The following is a 6,000-nucleotide window of genomic DNA, read 5'->3' as shown; positions in this document are numbered from 1 at the left end:
CGGAGATCCAGAGAGGACACGCTGCACTCGACCCAACTGTAGAGACAGGTCGACACAGACAGAACCAGAGATCCAGAGAGGACACGCTGCACTAGACCCATCTGTAGAGACAAGTTGACACAGACAGAACCGGAGACCCAGAGAGGACACGCTGCACTAGACCCGTCTATAGAGACGGGCCGACACAGACAGAACCGAGACCCAGAGAGGACACGCTGCACTAGACCGCCTATAGAGACGGGCCGACACAAACAGAACCGGAGACCCAAAGAGGACACTCTGCACTCCGACAGGTCGACACAGACAGAACCGGTGATCCAGAGAGGACACGCTGCACTCGACCCATCTGTAGAGACGGGTCGACACAGACAGAACCGGAGATCCAGAGAGGACACGCTGCACTCGACCCATCTGTAGAGACGGGTCGACACAGACAGAACCGGAGATCCAGAGAGGACACGCTGCACTCGACCTGTCTTTAGAGATGTCTTTAGAGACCGGTCGACACCGACAGAACCGGTGATCCAGAGAGGACACGCTGCACTCGACCCATCTGTAGAGACGGGTCGACACAGACAGAACCGGAGACCCAGAGAGGACACGCTGCACTCGACCTATCTGTAGAAACGGGTCGACACAGACAGAACCGGAGACCCAGAGAGGACACGCTGCACTCGCCCCGTCTTTAGAGACGTCTTTAGAGATGGGTTGACACAGACAGAACCGGAGATCCAGAGAGGACACGCTGCACTCGACCCATCTGTAGAGACGGGTCGACACAGACAGAACCGGAGACCCAGAGAGGACACGCTGCACTCGACCCAACTGTAGAGACAGGTCGACACAGACAGAACCAGAGCTCCAGAGAGGACACGCTGCACTCGACCCATCTGTAGAGACGGGTCGACACAGACAGAACCGGAGATCCAGAGAGGACACGCTGCACTCGACCCAACTGTAGAGACAGGTCGACACAGACAGAACCAGAGATCCAGAGAGGACACGCTGCACTAGACCCATCTGTAGAGACAAGTTGACACAGACAGAACCGGAGACCCAGAGAGGACACGCTGCACTAGACCCGTCTATAGAGACGGGCCGACACAGACAGAACCGGAGACCCAGAGAGGACACGCTGCACTAGACCCGCCTATAGAGACGGGCCGACACAAACAGAACCGGAGACCCAAAGAGGACACTCTGCACTCCGACAGGTCGACACAGACAGAACCGGTGATCCAGAGAGGACACGCTGCACTCGACCCATCTGTAGAGACGATTCGACACAGACAGAACCAGAGACCCAGAGAGGACAGACTGTGTTCACACGGCACCGAAGGAGTCTGTATAGGATGAACTTCACTTCCTCACTCACTGCAGTAAAAATGAGACCATTAGAAACACACACTTTACACAAATAGTTCATATTCTACACTGTAAATATAAAAAGTTGAGTAAAGTTAAAAAAGTAAGGCAACCAGCTGCAAAGGATTTTTAAGTTTACTCAACTTCAGTTAAATTATATTTACCAACTTAACAATTCCATTTGGATCTCAAGTTCCATAAACGTAATAATTCAGTTCAGTAAACTCAAAAATATCAATGTTCATTAAGTTCAATAAACTAGAATTTTTAAGTACACCTGTTCAAAATTTTCGATATTTTTGAAAACAATATAATATGTATATCTATATTTTTAGTAGAGCTATATTTGACATAAGATCATGTATTATCCCTACCAAGAGACCAAATGTTTGGTCTAAATTAAATGGTGTTGTAGGTTACAAGAACTTCACATTTTTAGAGTCGACACACTTTGTCCAAACACACTTAAATAAATTCCAGAGCAGGGGATTGTGGGTAGTGTCTTCAGCCACAATGCTTCACCAGTGGGCATGCTCAGTAGCAGACACAACAATGTGAAGTTCATAGTTCTCAGCCTTACAAGGCTCCCTCAGATTTTGACCCATTCATTTTCAAGACCTTCCTTTTCACAGAGGTGCACAACGTTTCATATAGGGGTGTGTTGGAGGGTCAGTGATCAAACTGAGCATGCTCAAAGACTTGATGTTGTATGTGCTCACTGTTTAAAAATGTAAGTTGTGCTGACTTAAATGGCATGAAAGTTGACTTAATTGATTGTTTTAAGTAAACTCACTTTTTTCTAAATTAGATAGTTCAATACACTTTTAAATTTGAGGTTGTCTGACAAATCTGAAGTTGGATTTTTACAGTGTAACAGTGTTCACCAGTGACATAAATCACTCAGACAATCTCTCGTATCTTATGGGAGAGAAAGAAGAGTGTGTTCAGCTGCAGCGCAGTATGTGTCAGTCCTGTCATCATATGAGGGAGAGAGACTGACCCCTCATCATATTACAGCTTCAAACTAATATTCTACTCGTTGCAGTTGCTGTATTTTACTTTGTCAATTGTATTTTATTTATTTTTTATTTATTGATTTACTGTGTATACATGTTTGTAATGTGTTTATTACTCAATGCTTTGGCAACATTGTACATTCTGTACAGTCATGCCAATAAAGCTAATTTGAGAGAGAGAGAGAGAGAGAGAGAGAGAGAGAGAGAGAGTGTGTGTGTGAGAGAGAGAGAGAGAGAGAGAGAGAGAGAGAGAGAGAGAGAGAGAGAGAGAGAGAGAGAGAGAGAGAGAGATGAAAAGGCTAAAATATCGCTGTCCAAGACTGTGGTGCTGAAACTATTTTATCCCAGTTTCATTTACTTGACGTCAAGTAAGAGATGTATAGCTGTCATCTAATCATGCATGCGTCTCTCCTATTTATATCACTTTCAGTGCATTTAGCACTTTTAAAGCATCACATCTACGCTTCCTTCAGTTGCTGCACTCAGAAGTCAATAACTCTTTCTGCTCATGCTTGTATCGCTTGTTTCCGTCTCAGCATGTCGCTGTTGGACAGTAAATGACTCACAGAGTCGCGCATTGAAAGGGGCGTTCTCATATTTCAGAAGCCCGGTGTTACTGAGTAGAACAGCATCATTTTGTGGAGCGTGTTTAAATAATTACGAATAAGAGGATTTTTAAGGCGGTCTCAATACAAAGCAATCTTGAGGGATATTTAAAGGAGGAGCACATCTGTTTTGAGTCATTTTGGTTTTCTTCAGGATATTGATTGATGATGAAGCCAGTTAATCGTTGGGTGCCGTTTTTCTTTGTACTTTGGGTGACATGGAAGACGGCTTTGTCTGTGACGCGGTATTCCATACCGGAGGAGATGGAGCGCGGGTCGGTCGTTGCGAATCTAGCCGCTGATTTGGGACTGGATATTAGCGGACTGGCACAGCGCGAGGTAAAACTTGACATCTTCCATAACAAGAAATATCTTGATATTAATAAGAGAACAGGCGAGCTGTTTATTGTTGAGAAAGTAGACAGAGAACTGTTATGCCAGACTAAAACAACTACATGTTTTGTCAAACTGGATGTCATGATTAAAAGTCCTTTACGCATATTTAACATTGAGTTAGAGATCACAGATATCAATGATAATGCCCCGCACTTCAGAATGGATAAGGTTGAACTGGATGTCTCCGAGTCTGCAACACCGGGGGAGAGATTTTCCTTGCCCAATGCCTTTGACCCGGATGTTGGTGCCAACACAGTTAGAACCTACAAACTGAGCGATAATGACCATTTTACTATCGATATCCATTCTGGGAGCGACGGAACAAAATATGTCGATTTGGTCCTCATGAAGGCACTAGACAGGGAAGAGAAGGCCGTTCATAATCTGATACTCACTGCAATTGATGGGGGAGTTCCCGTGCGCTCTGGCACAGCTAGTATAATCGTGCGCGTACAAGACACGAATGACAACGCCCCACAGTTCGACCAGGCCATTTATTCTGTGAATATGAGCGAAAATTCTCCAGCTGGCACCCTTGTTATTAAATTGAACGCTACTGATGCCGATGAAGGCTCAAACGCAGACCTTACATATTCATTTACGCTTTATACCTCTGAAAAAACGCAGGAGATGTTCTCTTTGAACGCAAATACTGGTGAAATCGCAGTTATGGGAACGATTGATTATGAGGATTTAAAAATATTTGAGATGTTTGTGGAGGCCAAAGACAACGGACCGGTTCCCTCTTGGGTCAATGCAGAGTGACGGTGTATGTCAACGATATGAACGATAACTATCCCGAGATAACCATAAAATCGCTTAAGAACACCGTGGATGAAAACATCCCGGTTGGCACTGTTATAGCTCTCGTAGGTGTTAGTGACAGGGACACGGGAGATAATGGCAACGTGCGTCTTACTATGAACAAGCTGTTACCGTTTGTTTTGAACAGGTCATCTGATTACCTCTTCGAGTTATTGGTCTCAGAACCGTTAGACCGCGAAATGGTCCCTGAATATGAGATCACTTTAGTTGTGACTGATGGAGGGAATCCTCCGCTATCTGATAACGAAACAATAACGGTGCATTTGCTTGATGTCAATGACAACGCACCTCAGTTCCCTCAGACATTCTACACGATACCTGTTCTGGAGAATAACGCACCTGGAGCTTTACTGAGCTCTTTAACCGCTATAGACCCAGATCTCCACGAAAATCAGTATCTAGTTTATTTCATCATAGAGAAGGAAATAGTGAACACCTCCATGTCCATGCTGTTCTCCATGAATCCAGAGAACGGCAATCTTTACGCGCTAAAGACGTTTGACTATGAGATTGAGAAGGAGTTCCTTTTCCACATCGAGGCCAGAGACTCTGGTGTCCCTCCGCTCAGCAGTAACGTGACCGTTCACATTATTATCATGGATCAGAACGACAACACACCGCTTATAGTGTCTCCATGGCGCGCGCACGGCTCGGTGGTGGAGGAAAAGATCCCGAGATCCACCGATAAAGGAACTCTGATATCCAAAGTCATTGCCATAGACTCAGATTCAGTGCACAACTCTCGGATCACGTACCAGTTTCTCCAGAACACCGACGCGACATTATTCAGCTTGGATCAGTACAACGGAGAGATTCGGACCATGAGAATGTTCAGTTACAGAGACTCGCGCTACCAGCGGCTGGTGGTGATCGCCAAGGACAACGGAGAGCCCGCGCTCTCCGCTACAGTCACCATCAAACTGTCCACGGTTGAGACCGCCCTTAAAGCCTATGCTGACATGACTGAGGTGCCTTTGGAATATGACATCTTCTCAGATTTAAACCTGTATCTGGTGATCGGACTGGGCTCGGTGTCATTTCTGTTGCTCATCACCATATTGGTCACCATCGTGCTGAAGTGTCAGAAAGCGAAGCCCAGCAAAGCGGCTCCTTCCTGTAGGAACAGTGTGATCAGTGAGAGGAACTCTACCATCGCGGACTCCACTCTGGTCTCCAATGATGCCTACTGGTACAGCTTATTTCTAGCCGAGACGAGGAAAGGAAAGCTGGTGGTCAGACAGCCGGTGCCAAAGGGGTCGAGATACATCGTGTCCAGTATACCGAGAAGCACAGGACTGACCGAGACCAGCGACTCCGCTGCATCTACTCTACAGGTAAAGAAACTGTTAATATAATAAGACAACTTTGCAATGTCGGTCAAAGTGATGAAATATTGTACAATAACAGGTTCAGTCAAAATGTAGTATGATAATAAGCAGCATATTCAAAACATCACTGTTCTGATCTACAAATGCCACTAAAAACGTCATTTTGCAACCCATATGAAATGCTAAATAATTGTAGGTATGAACAAATGCATCGATGAGATGGTGAAGTAAATTCGATACATTGATTGCAGAGTTTAATAATCGATTATAGCAACTATAATAAAACCCAATTTGTAAAAGAGGTCATGCATTTCAACATATTTGTGAGATTTACGCTTTTAAACAAAATTCCTTCATATTTAATTGTGTAATTATTAACTAAATATAAAACTTTATATATGTATGAATTGTATTGATTGACTTTGTTATGAAATTGAAATGCGTAAATGCGTTTGAGTCAGCGAA

At 44.6% G+C, this 6,000-nt stretch overlaps 1 pseudogene; it reads left to right on the top strand.

The window, feature by feature from the left end:
* Window positions 1–3,001: 3,001 nt before the first annotated feature.
* On the top strand, window positions 3,002–5,562 carry LOC127659589 (protocadherin alpha-C2-like; annotated as a pseudogene).
* Window positions 5,563–6,000: the final 438 nt, after the last annotated feature.

This window comes from Xyrauchen texanus, chromosome 19, assembly GCF_025860055.1.
Source record: "Xyrauchen texanus isolate HMW12.3.18 chromosome 19, RBS_HiC_50CHRs, whole genome shotgun sequence".
NCBI classification, from domain to species: Eukaryota; Metazoa; Chordata; class Actinopteri; order Cypriniformes; family Catostomidae; genus Xyrauchen; species Xyrauchen texanus.
Note: the sequence above shows the minus strand (reverse complement) of the source record. Positions and strands in the feature narration are given on the sequence as shown.